This window comes from Manis pentadactyla, chromosome 15, assembly GCF_030020395.1.
Source record: "Manis pentadactyla isolate mManPen7 chromosome 15, mManPen7.hap1, whole genome shotgun sequence".
In the NCBI taxonomy this organism is placed as follows: Eukaryota; Metazoa; Chordata; class Mammalia; order Pholidota; family Manidae; genus Manis; species Manis pentadactyla.
The window spans coordinates 4,560,419-4,580,672 of NC_080033.1; the positions used below are offsets into that span (position 1 = coordinate 4,560,419).

The window sequence follows — 20,254 nt, forward strand, 5'->3', positions numbered from 1 at the left end:
TGGTTACTTGAAAACAGCTTGTTCCTTTTGGATACTGGTTTTGGATTTGTTTAAATTGGACCATTTTTGTCTAAGGCTAATTATTCCTCATTACGGAGGCAAAACCCTCCTCATTTCTCTATCAATGTCCCATGAACTATGAGTTTTTTCCCACCCCAGCGGGTGGAAACCAGGTGCTATTCCTGGCCCTGTGTGAGGTGCCTTTTCATCTAATTCTGTCAGGTGGTTCTTTACCCAGTTTTGGGCCACCTCATACGCACATGCTGGTCAGCACGTTGCTGAATGCTGGAGGGGAGCGCCCTCCAGATCTCTGGAATTTTCCTCTGAGCAGCTCTTCCCTGTCCTGCCTTGTCCTGTGAACTCTCACCGCCTTGTTCTCCCAGAACCCTCCCTCCCATCTCAGCTCAGGAAGCCCACCTGGCTCTGCCCAGACCCCTCTCCCCAGGCCATGGCCTGGAAACTCTCCCAAGGTGTAGTGTGTAGGGACAGTGGGGGCTTATTTTCTGTCTCTCAGAAAGACTTGTTCTTGGCTTGCCTAGCGTCTCACCAAACATCATTTCAGACATTTTGACTGTTTCTTCTCATTGTTTGAATGGGAAGCTCAGTGTAGCTCCTGCTGCTCCATCTTGTTTGGAAGCAGAGTCCAACTTCTTTTTTTTTCTTCTAACTGAGTGATATTTCTTAGGCAGAGGATTTACTACTTTGGCTCCTAGTCTTTGAAGATATACAGAGCTGAAAAAATTTCACATGGAGAAAGTATTTTCTGAAGTGAGCCCCACATCTTAACTGGCCAATTTAATTTTCCTGAGAAATCGTCTTCCTAGAGCAATTAAATTTTCCTGTTCCATTTTGTTTTTACAGAAGTTATTATTAATGGGGTCCATTCTTAGTGGAGGGAGAGCACATGGTGATATCTGAATGCCCAAGGATCTGACTGTGCCCTCAAAACCCCCTCCTCTCGTGGGCCCCTTATCTCTGTGCTGTAGGGCTCTGCCTGGCTGTTGCAAAGGCTTTGTGGTACCTGCTGATGAGGGCATCCTGCTGCAGGGAGTCCCAGGTGGTAAATGCATAGCCATTAGGCCTGACGTCACAGTGAGCGCCTGTGTAGGGAGCCCTCGTGTACACCTTCCTGTAGGGAGGGACTCCCGGGATTGACTTGGGGCTCAGAGAGCATGCAGAGCTTGGATGGTGCTGGCTACGGTGGCTTCACCCTGAGCCCCTCATCACCAGCAGGACTCTGTGCTTCTGTGCTCCTTGTAGCACAGGGTTGTGCCAAGCCCAAGAGGAGAGACATTCCAGGAGAGCTTTCAGAAAGTGCCTAGCCCCACTGCGAGGGGGTGTGTGAGGCAGTGCCCAAAGCCCACTGCTGTTTTCTGTCACCAGGTCCAGACAAAGACAGTGGCCCAGTGTGTAGAGTATTACTACACCTGGAAAAGAAAGATCAGGTTTGCCTATGTTCGGGCCCCAGGCCTGGGAAATGGGGTCAAAAGAAAGCTGGATGAGGCAGACAGAACAGAAACAAAGGTAGGGGATTCTTGGGCAAGGGGGTGTCACTGGAGTTCAGTGCTGGTATGGATAGCTACTGATCACCCAGGTTGGGGTGGGAAAGGGTGCCCCTACAGAGGAGAGCATTTCCCTTAGAAGGGTGGAAGGTCGGCACCCTGATGTCATTTCTGCCCCTTCTACAGGCCACTTGCAGTCCTCAGAAGAGACCCAAAGGTCGTCCAACCCCTGAGTTGAAGATGAAGACCAAGAGATGCAGGGGAGAATCCGTTGTCAACGCAAGCCCAAATGCTGGTCCCAAGCAGACCCCTGAGCCTCCGGGGAGCGTACAGGGCTGAGGCACTTTTCCCTGCAGAGAGTGTGAGAGGTGGGCACCAGCCCTGTCCCCAGATGCACCCGCACAGCCTGCCCTTTGTCCCTTTGGGCCCTCGGCCCACCTTCCCCTTGCTCTGACCCATGTCCTCTGCTGACTCTGCAGGGTGTTTGACAAGATCCAGAGTCGAAATGCCCACATGAGGCAGCACCGGCTTCAGGACCCCATGGAACAAACTGTAAGGGCGGAGAGACCAGCAAAGGCCTTCCTGCTCCAAGAGGAGGAGAAGGAGGAGGAAGGGGAGATGGGGGCTGACATGGGCCCCTTGCAGGGGTGATTTGGGCCATGAGCCGGGGCCAGGCAGCACATCATCGGGATGAGGACCTCAGGCCGTCACCTCTCCCTTCAGCCTCCCCGAGGTGTTCAGGGCATCCCTCTGCCTCCACCCCCACCCCCTTGCCCCCCACTGACCAGCCCAGCTTGCAAACACAGCGGGCATTGGCCATCAACAGGCAGAGCGCCGCCATCGTCGGACACTGTGACATCCTTGCCAGCTGGTGCCAGAGGCTCCGTTCTCTTTAGGTCAATAGTCTCTCCCCTTCTATTCTCCGGAGCAGGGAGCCTTGTGTGGGGAAACAGGTCTGATCTGAGTCCTCACCAATCTTCGCCTCAATTTTGGGGTTTCGTTACATCTGTTAGAGAAGGCCGAGGCGTGGACACCCAGTGGGAAAATACTTCTGGATCTCCCAACATGTCAGACTCCTCATCAGGAGACCGTGCCCTCTGCATTTAGCCCCTAGTGTGGCAATGACTTTGTACATTCTTAAGTTTTTTTTGTACAAGTCAATTTGTAAATCTTATTAAATTATGTTGTTAAGCAGCTATCTTCTGGCTTCTCTGGCCTGTTCTCTGGCCTAAAGCCAACAAAGGCTTTAGGGCTCCTGCCACTCGCCAGCGCCGCAGAAATGAGTGAGCTTAGTCTCCACCCTGGAGGGGGCAGGTCCCCATACATTCCGGGAGCCGGCCCTTAGGTGCCCACTGCAGTGTGTGTCAGCGCCCAGTCCATGCAGCGGGCACACAGCGACACAGGAGGGACCCAGGTGCTCCCCTCAGGGAGCTCACATTTTGGGAGCAGGAGAGCAGCAGGAATAAATAAGCAAAGAGGTGGTTTTAGCTATTGCTTTGGGCCATAAGGACAGAAGAGTCAGCAGCGTAGTGACCAGCAGTCAGTACATGACGGTGGTTCCACTGTGTCCGGGGTGAAGTCAGGGTCTCCCAGCAGCGGCCAGCTCAGCATGCGGATTGCAGTGGGGACAAGGATCACCTCCTCCTGCCCCGAGGTCCAAACCAGAGGGCACAGGAAAGAGCACGTTCCTCCCTCCTTCGTCTTGTCCTTTTTAAGAGTGGGGAGAGCTTGTAACGGTCTCCAGAAGAATGCCTCTGGGTCCATTGGTCAGGACTGGGGCCCATGCTTCTTCTAAACTGATCCCTGGCAGTAGGAAGGGCTGTGGCCGCCGTCATCCCGATATCCAAGGTCTCCTCAGGACCAGGGGAAACCAGCATCTTCGCTCAGGTTTCCTGCCACCTGACCAAAGCGGAAATTCTTTCTGCCAGGAAAAGAAGAGTAAGCATGAGTGGCTACTGGGTCGGCAGCCCTTGCGTCCACCACAAGGTGACAGGAGGAAAATAAGGCAGGGGCTCAAATCCTAAAGAGTGACCAGGGTGTGGCAGATGGCGTTAGGGGGACGGCCAGGGAAGGCCACCCGGAGGAGGCTGCTGAGGCCACGGTCTGGATTCCAGGCCCCGGCATGGCAAGTGCTGACTCTGCCACGGGAACTAGCGGAGGGTTAAAAGCTCTGTGGCTGCTGTGCTGAGGTTGCAGGAGGCAAGACGGCAAGCCTGGAGAGGTGACAGAGGCTCTCAGAGACGACGGTGGCCTGGGCTGGGTAGCCATAAAGAGGGACAGAAACTCAGGGATTAGGGATGCGCCTCAGACTTACTGATGGGTCACGCTGTGAGAAACCCACTCACTGGTCCAAATTCAGTAAGTGGACACGGAGAGAAAGAGGACAGCGGAGCGAGGCTTTAATGACGGTCTTGCAGGATTGGGTGTCTCGTGGGCAGGCACCCCTGGGGAGTTTGGCGACAGTAATTTACCTCCTAGTGTGTGAGTCCCTCCCCTGGTTCCTCGTTGGCTGAGTACTGCAGGGTTCACATTCTTTCCCGGACGTCGCCTAAGCCAGTTGCATCTTTCTTATTGGTACATTTAGAAACCTCAGCCAGGTATAGCCAGGCCCTTATCAGTTCCCACCCGACTCTCAGCCTGAGCAGCTTCCACCGCGGGGCCCTTTGTTAATACCTCACGGTGAAAATTTTAAACCTCCTGGTGGGAGTAAATCACATTTAGGTTTTATGCTGTTTTCTGACAGCTGTGACAGTGTCTCAGGCTTTCCTTGTCTCGGATGCCTTGACGGCTTTGAGACGTCCTGGTCAGGTATTTTGGAGATTGTGCCTCAGTTGGGATTGTGTGTTTTTCTCATGATTAAACTGGAAGACCATAGAGGTGAAGGGTCACTGTCATCACATGTTATCAAGGGTGCATGTGTCAATGTGGTGATTCATCCCTGCTGGTGTGAGCCTTGGCCACCTGGCTGGCGATGCTTGTCAGGTTTTTCCACCCTCAACACAGTCTTCCTCCCCATACTGTACAGGAAGTCACTTAAGGAGGAAGGAGTTGTGTTCCACCTTTTTTATTATTTTGGTATTAATATACAATCACATGAGCAATATTGTGGTTACTAGGTTCCCCCCTGTGGGATTGATGGGGTTGATACATAATTCAAGGTAGAAATCAAATGTATAAGCACACATCACTTGACTATTTTTCCCACACACTCTGTTGATGTGTAATCAAGGACTGAGTGATGGGAACCAAAGCAGTTCTCATGGCTCGGAGCCACCTTCACACAGTTTGGTATCCTTGAGAAGCGTCGTGACCTTGGGCTAGACTCAAGGCCAGATAATGATGTTTGAGTTCATTGTAAGTTCATTTGCTCAGTAAACATGAGGAGTGTCTTCTCAGCATTGCTCTTGAGCTGTTATGCCTTGAGCCCCCCAGCTGGTCCTTTCAGGTCTTCAACAACTCATCGGGTCTCCTCCCTTGTCTGCGGCTTAGTGGCAGTGAGGGGACCGGCAAGTGGCGCCTGAACAGGGACCGTTGAAACTCAGAGCAGGGAAGCTCCGCTCGGGCGATCCTTGACAAGCAGAGCGGGCAGCTCCGAAGATCGTCGATCCGGTAAGACTCCCAAGAAATCGCGCGTAGGGACAGGATCGAGATGTCAGGACACTATAATGGGCCAAACAGACCAAAGCAGCTAACCGGAGGACTATTTAAAATTACTCTGTGCCCTCCTAAAAACATCAGGAGTGAAAACTTCTAAGAGGGATTTTGCCCAATTGCATAAATACATTTAAAAATATTGTTATTGGTTGCCACCGCAGGGAACCCTCAAACTAATTGGGTTAATGTTATGAGAGATCTTAAGAAAGCTCATGGACAGGGCGATGCTATTCCTTTGCCTATCTAGTCTTTATGTAACTTGATCACTCTCGCTTTGCAACATTTACAAACTCCCCCTTTTTAGGGTTTCGCCCGGGATAACCTCAGGTGAGTATCAGCATCTAAGCCTGCCTTTTCTTTCACTGTCCTTATAGAAGGAAGCTGTCTGTGGCACACATCGGGCGCTCGTCAGCCACTTAAATGGGATGGGCCCGGCTGCTGATGTCAAAATCTCGAGCGACAGTTTCCCCTGCGTCTCCCTCAGTGGATGCCCTGTCTCCCTTGGGAGCTGGGAAAGTCAGCTGAGCGGAGGCCAGGATTCCCTTTCAGAGGCCTCTCCTTGGATGCGAGGGACCGAGGAAGGCTGTGGGCAACTGCGAGACTCTAGGCTGAGGCTGCACTTCAGCGGCTTCTGAAAGGCCCGCGTGTCTGGAATCAGACCCCGACAGCCCGACTGGGTATCCGTGAGGAGCGCCTCTGTCTGTCTGTCTCTGACTTCCAGCCTGCTTCAGCCTGCCCTGGCCTCTGAGTGAGGCAGGGGGTGTCCCTAACTCTCTTCTAACTTCATCAATCTCACGGAACCTGATGCTCATGCCCACAAGGTAGGAGACCCACGCTTCGCTCTTATTCCTGACTTAATGCTGCACTCTTTATCTCATAAAATGTGTTTGGGCACCTGTTAGCCACTTAAAAGATGATTAGCGTTGGCTACCAGTCTTAAGTCTCGGGTGAAAGGTTTCCCGGTGTCTGCCGCTCCTTGATCCCCCGCCTCTGGACCAACGGGAATGTCGGGGAGTGGCTGAGCCAATTTCCTACTTTCCTATCCTAATCGGCGGACTCCGAGGGCTGACTGGATCAGTAGACCGTGGTCCTTAGATCTCAGCTCTGGCTGATTGATCCTATGGCTCTGAGTGAACCTCCAGCTAGGCTGCTGCCTATGCGAAAGATGCAGATGATCCCCGACCTCTTATCTCACAGATCAGATTTCTTACAGTAGGTGATTAGCAGGATAATTCCCAAGCAGTGAGAGAAACTGGTGTTTAACGGTATAAATCCATAAAAGTCCATAGCAGTCTCTGAATTTTATCTCTCCCTTAGCAAAGGTTCCTCTGCTCCCTTTCAAAGCAGTCCTTTTAGGCCTGCGCCACTTTTTCCTGTGTAATGTAATGTAAATGGGGTCTGTAAAGCCATCAAGCTGAAAGATCAAACCAACAAGTAAATAGCTCTATTCTATTAACTCCTTTCCTTAGAGGCAGTGAGGAGAGTGTCTTTTAAAAAAGCCTAAGGAGACCCATCCATGGGCCTACAGATCTAATAGCCAAGGACAAGAGGAAATGACTGACAGTCATACCCTTTCCTGAGGAAGCATTAGGGGAATCTTCACTGCCCAGCAGGTTAGTGGTATTAGCTAGGTAGAAGAAAATTCACACATGTTGTAGGACTCAGGGACTAAAGGCATCATTAGTAAGCAGAGCATCAGAAATTGGAACTTCTAACTCATTCATGAGATTTGTCATTAGAAAGGCCCTTACTGTTGCTATGAAGAGCTCTCTATAAATGTCCTGATGAGCTATTACTCAGAAGTTCTCGTTTCTATGGTGGGCCAATTGGAGGAATAATAATGAACACTTAAGAAAGAATGACTAGTTGGGAGTTGGGCAGTCTTGCTTCTAAAAAGGAAATTATGTTTGCCTTATCTTGAAATATTTTAGAAGATATGTGATAATGCAGATGTACAGCAATTCCTCTCAACTTGGGATTTTATAATCAAAACAGTTCTGTATCAAGTAGAAAGACAAAGATGTTTCTTTCAGAAGAGCAAAGATTCCGAAAGTTTACCACTCAGAGCCTTTCAGAAAATAAAGGAGCAAAGATTGGTTGAGGATGCATTCCAGAAACACAGAAAAAAGAACCTAAGATATACAATGACTTGGAACTTAATGAACTGGGCAGAGCAAATAAGCTGCAAAAATGCAATTTAAATCTAAATAATGGTTGGTAATTTGGTAGTTTAATGTGACACAATAACTCTAATAAAGGCTCTCTATAAAACAGAGATATAAACTAAATAATAATACTAATAATGCTAATAGAGCTACATTGCTACCATTAGTAATACTTATCTGGAATGAAATTTCCAGATAATTTCAACCATAAGTATATAGGCGAGAAGGTAGAGAAATAATTAAAAGCCTAGAAAGGATCTCTCTTCTAGAAAAAGGGAAGGGAAGGGGGCTTACAGATGGTAGTGTTGATAGTAATAATTTAAATTTAAATGTGCTTGATAAAATACTAAAATAGCTTCCAGATGAATAGAAATAGCACATATAGCTTCCAAACCGGTTTTGGGAAAATAGAACCAAAAATCTCTAACCAATATCAAAAAGAAGGAGGGGGATAATGGTGAATAGAAAGCACAAAATGAAAAATCAGTTTAAATAAAATCACTATAGACAATAAGCACAAAAAGATTATACTACTTCTTAAATATACGTTAAATAAATATTCCTTAAATAAAGGAAAAATTTACGTTAAAAAATCAAGATGCATGTTATTTAGAAAAGACATGTAAAAAAAATTAGAAAATATTGAAAATGAAAGAATGCAAAAATACAATGATAAAAGGAAAAATTAACATATATTCAATTTGTACACTCAATATGTAACTTATACAATTAAATATAAAATATTAAAAATTGAATGTATACAGAAAAAAAATCAGAATGTCAAACACTAAATGGAGACACAGTGGTTTATGTCATACTTGAAGTTGGCAAAATTCACCACTATGATAATCAAGAACTTTTATGCTTAATTAACACAATAACAGAAATATATAAAGAGTAAAAACAGGTTATAAGTAAAAGGGAACTGACAAAGCTATAATTCTTTTACAAATTGACAGATAAAGAAGACAACAAAAATGAATATCCATTTTAAAAATAAAATGAGTTTTAATTGATGGATATGAGTGTTGTGATGTGTCTTTTGGCCTCCCTAAAAAGCTACACATTATTTTCAACATCTAAAAATATTCATAAAAACCAATAATATATTATACCTCAAAGGAAATCTGAAGTTCTAAGAGAAAAACAAAGTAAAGATAAAAATAAGAAACTTTTCTGTACCAAATAAAGTATAATAGAAATGAACAACAAAAGGATAATTTTTAAAAGGTTTTCTTTGGGCAATTAAAAAATTATTTGGTAAAGAAAATAATTGAAATAAAATGTAGAGCTATTTATTACAATAATAATTAAAGTCTTATTCATGGAAATCTATGGACTATAGATAAGTAATTTGGGGGAATTACAGCATTTGAGCACTTACTTTAAAAATAGGTAAAAAATATAATTAAATTAAGGATTCAACAAAAAAGCTAAATGACCAACAGGACAAATTTATAGAAATCAAGAAGAAATAAACAATAAAGATAAAATGAGGAAGCGATGTAAAACAAAGCCAAGTAAAACAAGCAACCAAAAGGAAGAAATAAAAAGCAGACTGTATCTATGTAACCAGTTACTAGTTCTTTCAAAGTAATATAAATGTTTGGCAAAGTTAATAAGAGACATACAGGAAACAAATGTAAAATGCTAAAAATATTACAACAACAAATTTGTAAATGTAGTGTTGTAACTGATTTATTGGAAAATATTAATGGAAGAAGTTAAGTAGAAAATTTGAACACAAAAACAATTACACTCCTAGTAAAAAATCTATACATTAAAAAAGTACAAGGTCCATAAGGTTTCATGGGTAGGTTCTACTAAAATTTTCTATCTTCTGTATACTTTTCCAAAGCAAAACAAAAACCAAAAACCAGCAACTTTCCTAAGAAACTCTCTGTGGTTTGAAGGTCCTTGATGATAAAATCAGTCAAACTTAGCATATAGCCTTAAACATATGAATAGAGATAAAGGTATTTTATCTATCTGTGTGTAAAACTGTTAGGAACATTGTCTCCAAATATGAATCAAATATTAGCATATTGAATTAATGATATATCACAAGAATTCCATATTATAACTCAATACATTTTATAAGAGTAATACAAGAATGCCTCAGCTTTACGAAATCTACTGTTTTATTTACTGATTAAGAGATAGAAGAAAAAACATCCTTTCAAAACATGTCAAAAATTTCCAACCCCTCTTCCTAATTAAAAGCCCTAATTCATTAGTAATAGAAGGTAACTTCCTTAATTTAACACACTAAATATCATACTTACTAACAAAACATACGATGGATAGAAGCAATCTTCTATCACTGATTTTATACAATATTCTTCAGGTGTCCTAGCCAATGCAATAATGAAAGAATAAAAGTAAAATAGAAATAATGAAAAAGAAGAGCCAAAACTGCCATTGATTGCATGTGATGACTATTCAAAACATGTAACTATAAAGCAATTAGGACCCCATTATACGATTTAGTCGACTACCCAGATACAAAATGAACCTACAAAAATTTAACTATTCCCATATACAAGTAGCAACAAATTCAATGAAAAATGAGATTGTTTGTATAATAGTAACAAAAATGTATAAAATTCCTAGGCATTAACCTTAACATAAAATGTACTGGGTCTGTTTAAAGGAAAGTATTGAAAAACATAAGATCTGAATACATGAAAACATGTTATTTCCTTGAATAAGCCAATTCAATATCATACATCTCTCATTCCTCCCTCAAATTAATCTAAAAATTTGACACAATCTAAATGAAAGCCCCAATGGAATGATGTATGGAAATTGATATGATACCAAAATTCATCTAAAGGAGTAAATAGTTGATAAAAACTAAGATATACTTGAAATAGAACAAGAGTGATTTGCTCCATCAAATTGCAAAACATATTGTGAAACTACAGTAACGAACACACTGTGTTATTGGCATAGGAATAGACAAATTTCATTGATCAATGGTATAAATAAAGTCCAAAAGCAGACTCATGTATAAATATTGGAATTTAATATATGAAATTATGGGTTAGTAATCAAAGTGTTGGGACAATGAACTATTCATTTAAAGAGTACACTTAGATACCTACATCACACCATATACAAAAATCATTTCCAGATAGATTAAAGAGCTAAACATAAAAGGAAACAATAATAATATTAGAAGAAAACTTAGAAAAGTATTTGTATAACCTCAGGAGAGGAAGTCCTTCCTAAACAAGACACATGTTCATGAAGCCATAAAGGATAGGATTTAGAGATACAACTTGTATAAACTAAGAACTTTTGCATGGCAAAATACAAAATAAGCATAGTTAAGACAAATGGCAGAGAAAACATTTGCACTATAGGTAACAAAGAATTAAAATCCATATATTATAAAGTGCTTCATTTAAATTAGTTTTAAAAAGCAACCCAATAGAAAAATGAGTAAAGGGTAAGAACAGATAATCCACAGAAGTGCTGCAAATAACTACAAACATGTGAAGAGATGTCAATTAAAACAACAAAGAGACACATTTTGGAATGTTATGTAGGAAAAATGGAAAAGATTGATACTATCTGTTGCTTGAGAAGGTGTGAGGTAAGGAGTTTATTCTCAAATACTATTGCTAAAATTGGGGCAGCCTTTTCTGAGGGTGGCTTGGCAGAATCTGCCCACACTAAAGATGTTTAGTCCTTTTTAACCTACTAATTTCAATTCTAGGAGTCTTCGAAAAATAACTTGCTCATGTAAGCAGAAATACTTGGCTGAAGATGTTTATTTCATTGTTTTTAAGGGAGACAATTTGTTCATCATTAAATGTATGTGCAGCAGTTAAAAGGAATATAGTAGAGTTATGTGCAAGTGATACATTAAATAAAAACACAAGACATTAAAAATATATATTAGCATTCTCATTCATATAAAAAGTGGTATACATAAGCAAATATGTTAAAAGGCAATATGTGTAACTGTAAATGCATACAGAAAAGTCTAGAAATACAGCCATTAAAGCAGTGGTCTACTGTAGAGAGGGAAATGAAAGTGAGCACTGAAGTGAAAATTCCACTTTTTACTATATGGATTTCTATGCTATTTGTCATTTTAGCATGGTTATGTATAGCATTTGAAAATTTAAAGCCAATAAAAGGAAGGATCGTTGGGCCTCATTTATGTAAGTTCCATATCAAAAGATGATTTTTTTAAAGAAAAATTATGTTTGTGGTAGAATCTAATAGGATGGTTTATTGTATTTGGCTTCTTGATTAAAAAAAGAAGTCAAGGATAGAGGAACATTTCCCTTGGCAATATTGGAACATTCTTTTTAGATGACACATTCCTCCAAACTGATGCTAGTGTTTGCCTCATATGATGACTTTATACATATTCCAGAAGAAATGTTCCAAAATGAAATCTCCAAGTTTGCAGAGAAAGAAATGCAAGTGTGCTGATATAAAGTTTGATAAGCTTAATGTTTGGGCAGAAAAGTGTTAGAAGTTTATTAATTAGCCACAGGGACCCTAGTAAGATAAATTTTATCTAGATTTTCATGGGTCAGCACCACCAGTGTTGGTGAAGTTCATATGGGCATCCCTCCAGAAGAATTCAAGAGGTCAGTGATACAACAAAAAGAGCATTCAGTTGGAAGCCAGAACACTGGGTTCTGATGTGACTTTTGACAAGCCATTAATCTCTTTGGGTGTCAACTTCTTTGTCTTCAACATAGGAATTAAGTAACATCCCTGCCTAAAATGAGACGATATACAGTAAAACCTAAGCACCATAAATGCAAAAGTACATACATAAAGTGCAACATCTGTTCACTATGTGTGACTTTACATGCTAGGTTTTCCATATTTTCTGGAAAGGTCCACCTAGACGACACTGATTTTCCTCCAGGGCTACCTAAACCACATTGGAAAGATCCAGTCTGGGGAAGGTGGTAGTCAAATCCTTCCCTGATAAAAAAAATACATTGACAAACATCCCCAGAGCAAAACCTAGCCGGACAAGCAATGGGCTGCCATACTAATCTAAGAAAAGTCCTAATTAATGCACACTGAGGACCAGCCACATCCCTCCCTTCATCCTCCCTTCCATCCTTTGTGATTGAATTCCCAGAAGATAAAGTAACTTCCCTAGGCACTGCCCCCAGAAATACTAGTGAATGATCCAAGCTCTCAATGAGATACATCAAGGATCTGAAGGCTGAGCCTTGAAACAGGAAGCATATGAGAGTAAGGCAAAGATTCCAAGAAATTATTTTGGAAATAAAACATATACTTGGAGATCTTTGGATTGCACTACCTTGGATTTGTTTATGAGTCTGTTTTTTGTTGTGTTTGTTCATTTGTTTTATTTTTTTTTAGATTCCACACAAAAGGGAAACCATTTCACTTTTTATTAAGAATTGCTTTGCTTTTTCTTTCCCATTTGATTTTATGCAGCTTTATAATGATGTGAAGACTGTTACACAGTTTCAAAGTCAAAGCCAGAAAACAAGGTATGTGAACCCTACTTCCATCTCTCCCTCCCTCCCTCCTTATCTCTTCCTCCCCAGGGACAACCATTTTTTGTTTGTTCTATTGTTTTTAACATCAGTGAATACAGATTATGTTTGTTTCCCTCACTTTCTTAGATAAAAGGTAACACACCATCTGTTGTATACTTTACATTTTCCCACCGGGGTTCACTCACTCCTTTTGTAGCTATTATAGGACTCCATTATGCATGACGATGCCAGTTTATCCTATCATCCCCTATTGATAGGACTCGAGTTAGTCTACTCTCGTTATTACCAATAAGGAAGTGCACTTTTTACTTGTATCTCAGGTGATTTGCATTCCCCTAAAGAATAAGAGCCTAGAATTTCATTCAGTGTAACAGGCAGAAATAGACTACAATGCCCACAGCAGTAGTTTCAATCCAGGGTCTACAGTAACTTTGGAGATACATGGAGACTTTCCAGCAGGCACCCAGGCAAGGATAGTTTTAAAGGATTTTTCATATCCTCAGTGCTCGTATGGATTTTTTCTAACATTGAACTGAAAATCCGTTGCAGACCAGCAATCCCTTTCCCCAGTTGTGTATGCTCACACATACACACACCCACACATAAACACACCTGCCATGTTCAGATCTCTCACTAGTTCTAAATCTCAGGAGAGAGAACCTGCAAAGTACATACGAATAAACTCTACGAAAGATCAGTACAGTGTTGAAAATAAATGTCTCTACTGACTGGGAAATGAATCCTTTTGCAAGCCAGGTAGTTTCCAGTTCTGAAGGTGGACAGACCTAAAAGAATTATCAGCTGAGACAAGATTAAAAAGAAATTTTGATAAGAGACTAATATGTGACTTTAGGCAAATAACTAGATAATATTTCAAAGAACTGAGCCACAGTGCAATAACAAGCTCCCTCCTTTCCGATCGATTTGTTTTAAGTGTGAATAAAGTTTTTCAGTTTTTATACTCATAAAGATAAAAAACAAGCAAAATTTATCCTGAACCTTCCCTACTTTGACAATAAATAATATTCATTAATGAACACATGAACTAATTGAAAAATATGAGGTGCATTTCCAAAATGTATCATACCTTTTCTCTTTCCTTTTCATTGAAACTTATGATGTATGTACATTGTTTTTATCTACTACCTCTTTCTGTGTATTACTAATAATTATAATGATATCTCAATCCAAAAACTCTTAGCATCTAGAAACTTATAGTCATTGGACATTAAAAATTAAATTTAAATCTTCATACATATTTGTGTCACACTAAATTATGATAGAATGGCCAATAAAAGGCTTTCATGCATAAAGATATAATAGTAAGGATAAAATTTGGTAGGGCAACTGGAATGAAAATATGAATTCCAGAAGGAAAGGACTATAAAACAGCTTAAGAACTTGTTCATGTGTTTAATAGATGACATATCAAATTGCTCTGTTATTTGAAGTTCATCAGATACGTTAAAGGAGTGGTGGCTTTTTGTCATGTCAAAATTTACAATATTCCAGAAATGGCATCATTGGCAACTATTTAAAAATATGTTGAAGATTTAGCTGGCCACTTGAATTGTGCAAGGGGTGTACATAGGTTTTCAAAATTATTTTAGGGACATGAAAGTTTGAGAACCACAGGTCTAGAGACTAAACACCTCGTGGTGCACTTTGGGCTTATTACCTCTCTGGCGAGTTTCTCTCTTTCCCCAACGCTCTCTCCCGCCCCTCCTCAGCGGCAGCAGGGGGACGGGAGAGCCCGTGAGAGGAGGGAAGCAAGCAACAGCCTCCTCTCTAGCCCCTGCCTACCTAAAATACACACAACTCATTGTCTCAGTCAAGCCTTCAGCCTGTGCCCAGGGCACCTGGAGAAAGTGGGACAAAAGGTGTGGGAAGCAGGGGGGTTGCAGGCTCCATTTCCCACTGGGGGCAGAGTGTTCCTGTGGAGGGGTGGGAATCTCTCACCTCCCCACCTCCCCACAGCCACCTTTCTCTTCTGAGCCTGCCTCTCCTGCACAAGGAATGTCCAGCTCATTTCCGCAGAGCGATGGCAGCCCCCTGCAGTCAGAGGAACCCACACCTCCGGGTTAGAGAGAAACTCAGCGGAGCTCTGGAAGGCTCTCGGGCATCTATTGCACAGAAAGGAGGCAGCTGGTGGATTCCAGAGAACACACAGAAACCCGCTTCTCTCCCAGAAGTTCAGAATGTCCAGCCTCACACGACTCTGACAAGGGATAAAGGAGACAAATGGACCCATACATTCCAGATAAAGAAACCAAGGCCCAGCAAAGGTGAGCAAACATTCTCACAGGGCACGATATTTCTGGAAGCAATCGAAGGACTCAAGCTTCCTCTGTAATCACGAATCTCTATGGGCCACGTCAAAATTGGATGAGATTTAAAGAGGTGAGAAGGCAGTGGCTTTCTGAACACTTGTAAGAATTTTGCAATATATGTTAATGGCAAAGTAGCTTAATCAGAAGATTATCATAAAGATTGTCATTTGTAGTGAGTGTCTTTTTTTTATCTATTCAATTTTAATCTTTCTTGATTGCATGCTCAGCCCATTAAAGAGCCTCCATATGCATTAAGAAAAAATAAAAGCTTTAGTATGTGCTTTCTTCATCCCCTGGAAAGTTTCCTCGTTTCCCACATGCCGCAGAGGCTTTGCCTCTTATGTCCTGCTCTGGCAGTCTGAGCGGATGTCAGCCAGGTCTGGCAGTCACCTTGAAATGCCCCCAACAGCAGTCCCATAGCCACCACTACAGTCTTTAAAATTGTTCCACTCTTGCCCCTGAGGGAGGGGGGTTTTCACCCACATCGGTATTAGCTACATCTAGCACAGATACACACCCCCAAGCAGGGGTAGAGGTGGGTGGGTGGAGGGCTGTTTAGATGAACTACGTGCAGGCCGATGCATATGCATGTGGGACCTCGTAGATTCAAACCCAGGACTGTCGATCATGCCCTGATCACCTGAAGTTAGCAAAATCGCCCTTGGGTACCTCCTAAAATAAATGTCCTAAATGTAGAAGGAAAGGCCCAAAGTCCTCTTCTAATGTGCCTTCTAACATAAATGGTTCCACTCTAAGCCAGTTACTCAGCTTTGCAGACAGCTTCAAACTTGCCAGCAGCACAGCCCTCCTTCCTGGAATTAACCCTTCTCATTGTCCAGCCGACCCAACTGCTGGACCCCGCTAACAGCTCCCTCCCTCATACATGGGAGACCACCAGAGCCTTAGAATTGGCAGCCTGCCCTTCAGGAACCCTCCCCGGCTCTTGCTTTTCTTCTCCACTTCCTCTCACTTTCTCCACTGGGCTGTTTCTCCACTGTCTGCAACTCTGAGTTGTGGGCACTATATCTTCGCAGCTGTTCACCTGGCTGCCCAGCCCCATCTGACCATTCAGTAGGCACGTTGCTTTGATGTCTGAGCCTATATGCCCTCCAGATTCCATCTGGATTCCTGGCGCATCTTTGCGGGACCAGCCCTGCCCTGTAACTGCACCCACTCCATCTCCCCAAATCCAGGCTCATCAGAATCCAGGGCTTAAAAGCTGTAACACTAAAGCTGTATGCAGCTCCTGGGATGACAAGGCTGGGAAAAATCTTGGAAATTACCTAACCTGCCTCCAGGCCTGGAAATCTTAGCTTGGAGAGAGGTAGTGAGTGAACCTGCCTGAGGTCACTAAGAATAATGAATAGAATGGAAGTCCCATGGAGTCCAGTTTTTATTTCTAATATAAACTTGCTACTGGAGAAAAGCATACATACATTAAGGTATACAAGTCACAAATAGACTAACTGAATCTTATGAAGTTTAAATTTTGGTTCTAAGCTTCCTTCTTGCCACCCCTATGTGTACAGACTGAGGGTAACCTGGCAGAACTCGGTTCTGCCACTTGTGTGGGTGCACACCTTAGGGAGGCATTGGTTTGAATAGCCTTTTGATTTGGGCCTACAATATGTGTGTGTGTAGTCACAAATATACGTCTGTTTGTGGCTTCTCTCCTCCTGTGGAAATTGCATGGAGGAAACCTTCACACAAGAGATTGAGATTTTTCTACAGTGACACCAGACTTCTGACTTAATATGGCAGAATTGTTTGCCACTTTTTGCCCCTCCTCTTCTTCCCAATTAAGTGGGAAAGCTCTTATCCATCTTGTTATAGACACAAACTGAAGATCTCAGCCCCAGGTCTAGTAGGTGCTTGGAATTCTTGGGGAGGAAGGTGCAAAGGAAACTCACAAAGACATCGTTATACCATTGCTCGCTCTGAGCAGGGCTTTGTGACAGCTGATGCAAAAAAGGCATCCATTTAGCAGAATCTCAGTGGAATGGCTGTTTCAGGCTGAGCCTCTAGCCCTGGGATCAGGAAAAACCCTCGGAGTCTTCCAAAAATACAAGGAGTGTAGGAGCCACACTGTTTGGCTGTGTGAGCGTGAAGGATAAACAGGCCCATTGTGATTCTCTTACCTAGAGCAGCACCTGCCAGGAGCAGCTTCTCAGATGGAAGCCCCAGGAACACATACCTTTTATAACTTCCCTTTTGTTTTCCCTTTTTAAATCCTGTCTAAATTCTGGTGCTCATTCTGAGACCTCACTGTCCTTCCCTGCCCCCAAACAATATATTTTTTTATAGAACAGACACTGCAAGTCCAGAGATGTGGGTTGAAAAATAACTTGGCCCTCATTTTCCTTTCCAAATACTTGGAGCCTCCTGGCTGTACTCAAATCTTTTCATGGAAAAGGATACTTTTAAGGATACTGTTAAAAGAACTCAATTCACTGAACAGAGCTGGAGATCCACGGATCACACTGGTTCCAGACTGATCTTTCCAGACCTTGAATGCTTGCTAAATATTAATGGGTAAAGGCAGGCAGGAGAATAAAACCTTGTAGTGATAAATCCAGATATTTAATTTACCTTGTATGGCTCAGGCCCTGATAGGTTTCAATTTAAATTCAGATTTATTTAGCAAAAATATGGTGATCCCATTCAAAGACCGGCTTTACTATATAGTTAGATGCCCCCAACAAACATCAAAAGTGTAAGGGATTTTGAAAATATGGGTACAGATGAGGAAACAGGAGATAATGTGTAACTTAGCCAATACCATTTACTAGGGAATTTCCTTCACCTCTGGAAGACTCAGCATCTTTGTGTGTATGACAGGATTAGTAATACATGTACCCAGAACATGTACAGGAATTAAGTAAGATATTAAATGAAAGACATGGCAGGTTTTCAATACACTGCACATACATATTATTTTTAATCTAAATCTTCCTTGGAAGATGCTAATTTCTCAATGTTTATGTTTATTGTACTGTAATTCCCAATTTTTCCAGAGATTTGGACATACTATCCGGCGACCCTTACAACACTAAGGCAACATTTTCCCATTTTATGGATAAGGAAAACCGCTCAGGATGGAATGTCAGCAAGTCCGGGGTAGGTAGAGGCCACAGTGGAAGGTAATCCATTGCCACACTGTACATCCTTCCCGTTATAATTCTGTGGGTTCAAGACCACCCCACCTACAAGCTCTGGGGGATGCTTAACAGGGATTTTGGGATCAGCATGGCCCTCAACCTGCTTGCTTGGAATACTTGGCTATTTGCAAGAACAGGGTTTAGATACCCAGCGGACAGCACTGGCCTGGTTAGAATATGGTGCTCTCCTCCTATGGCCTGCTTCCAGCGGCTGCGTGTCCTGAGTGAAGTCTCATGGCAGGAAAAAAACAAAGTAAAAACAAGATGATTTCAACTTAAAAAAAGCAAAGAATGAGACAGGGTCTTTTTCCTCATAAGGCAAACTGAGCAATAAATTGTCTCCTCCAGCCATCTTCTCAAACATTAGTAACAATAACAGTAATACTTTCTATTGACTGAATAGCCCATCAGCTTTACGATGACAGCACTTGATTCTTTAATCATGATTCTAGTTTTACTGTATCATCTTATGACCCTGGCTTTCCTTCCAAGCACAGTGGTGAATGGACAGCAGATATGCACCAATGGCAAAGTGTGAGAAAGAGCTTTTCTTATAAATGATGGAATATTATCCCTTGTGAACCAGTGAGGCCCCATCGCTAAGTAAGCTCAGGCTGGGTGCCCACCTCTCAGGTTTTGGAGGAGAAGCTAGAGTAGGTGGCCTTCTTAATTCAAAGCTTTTTTTTTCTAATTCCAAGTTCCCAACAGCCTTGCACCCTTGACTGGCCATGTGTAAAATCTGTACGCAGACTGCGTGCTTGCGTCAGTGGGAGACTCTTCCTGTCCAACAACAGCTGGGGCCCCACACTGACTACCCTACAAGCAGACGGCTTCAAATAGCCTCCATGGGGTGCTCTTGGTCTTCATTTCTCCCAGAGAGAACTTGTGATTACTTATTAGTGAATGTTGACAGAGCACAGCCAGCAGCATGAACCAGCCTGACAGCGGCAGCATGGAGCAGCCTTTCCCACAATGCCAGGGGTTTCTGCACTGGTGTGACACCAGCCATCATCAGAGGCTGCTTCTGAACTATCTCTGAAAGAGGCTCTTCCAGCTGTGGCCTACCCGTATCCCTCACCGTGCGAACTCTCCGAGTATGATGTGATTCACATGTCTCTCATCTCCTGGGGCCAGGGGTTGGAAGGAGGCAGATAGCTGTTCATCTGGGCCAGCACAGGGGTAAACTGAGGCAGGGAATGATGCCTCTGGCGGACTCTGTATCTCCATACTCTGCACAGTGCTGCTGGATAAGGCAAGCTAGCCCATTGGAGAAATCAGTGGGTGCAGAGACAGGTCCCCAGAATGGGAACAGAGGGCAGCCCACCCTTAAGCAGACCTTAGGGCAGAGGCTGTGTATCAGAGTGGAGCACACAGTCGCAAATTCATAGCCATGTCACCTCTGGAAATCACTTAACCTCTTAGGCCTCAGTTACCCATTTGTTAAGCACCAACTGGTATTTACCTCCTAAAATGGCCTAGAGGATTAAATAAAATAATCCACATCAAGTAATTAGTAGGGTACCTGGCATGTGACAAGCCTCAATACAGTTTAGCACGTCACACAGCAATAATCGCTACAGTAATGCTGGTTGCATTGATCTCCCAGAAATATTGGCAAGAAGCACCCCCTCGGTCCAGGATTTAGGTAATGTGAGGGAATGGGTTTTAAACATCTACATGTGCAGGGAGATGGGGAGATTGGTGGGTGGTGAAGATTTAAACTGAATTAAGAAGTAAATTTCAAGTGTCCTTGGCTATGTGCTTTCAATGAAGGCCTGCCCTGAGGAAAGAGAAGTGTCTTCTGGTTTTGTGCTCTGCTAGTAAGTACACCAGACCCCAGCCTCCTTCCTGCACGCCCCCCACCTGCCTGGACCCTTAAGGGAGCCCACACAGTCCTCCAGTTCCACTGCTTAGATACAGATCGAGCAGACC

The 20,254-nt window shown here is 42.8% G+C and overlaps 2 protein-coding genes and 1 long non-coding RNA gene across 3 annotated transcripts in view; 1 reads left to right on the plus strand and 2 right to left on the minus strand.

Moving 5' to 3' along the window:
- Positions 1-20,254, plus strand: part of LOC130680903 (zinc finger protein 541-like) — a 507,420-nt gene that overhangs the window by 38,449 nt on the left and 448,717 nt on the right. The gene's annotated exons all lie outside the window — the stretch shown is intronic.
- The window catches only part of LOC130680917 (uncharacterized), a 477,927-nt gene that overhangs the window by 11,051 nt on the left and 446,622 nt on the right, over positions 1-20,254 (minus strand). The window lies entirely within an intron of this gene.
- Positions 3,298-20,254, minus strand: part of LOC130680911 (NT-3 growth factor receptor-like) — a 42,187-nt gene continuing 25,230 nt past the window's right edge. The window contains exon 4 of the mRNA XM_057492705.1: positions 3,298-3,423. The gene's annotated coding sequence lies outside the window, so the exon portion shown is untranslated. The remainder of the gene's footprint in view (positions 3,424-20,254) is intronic.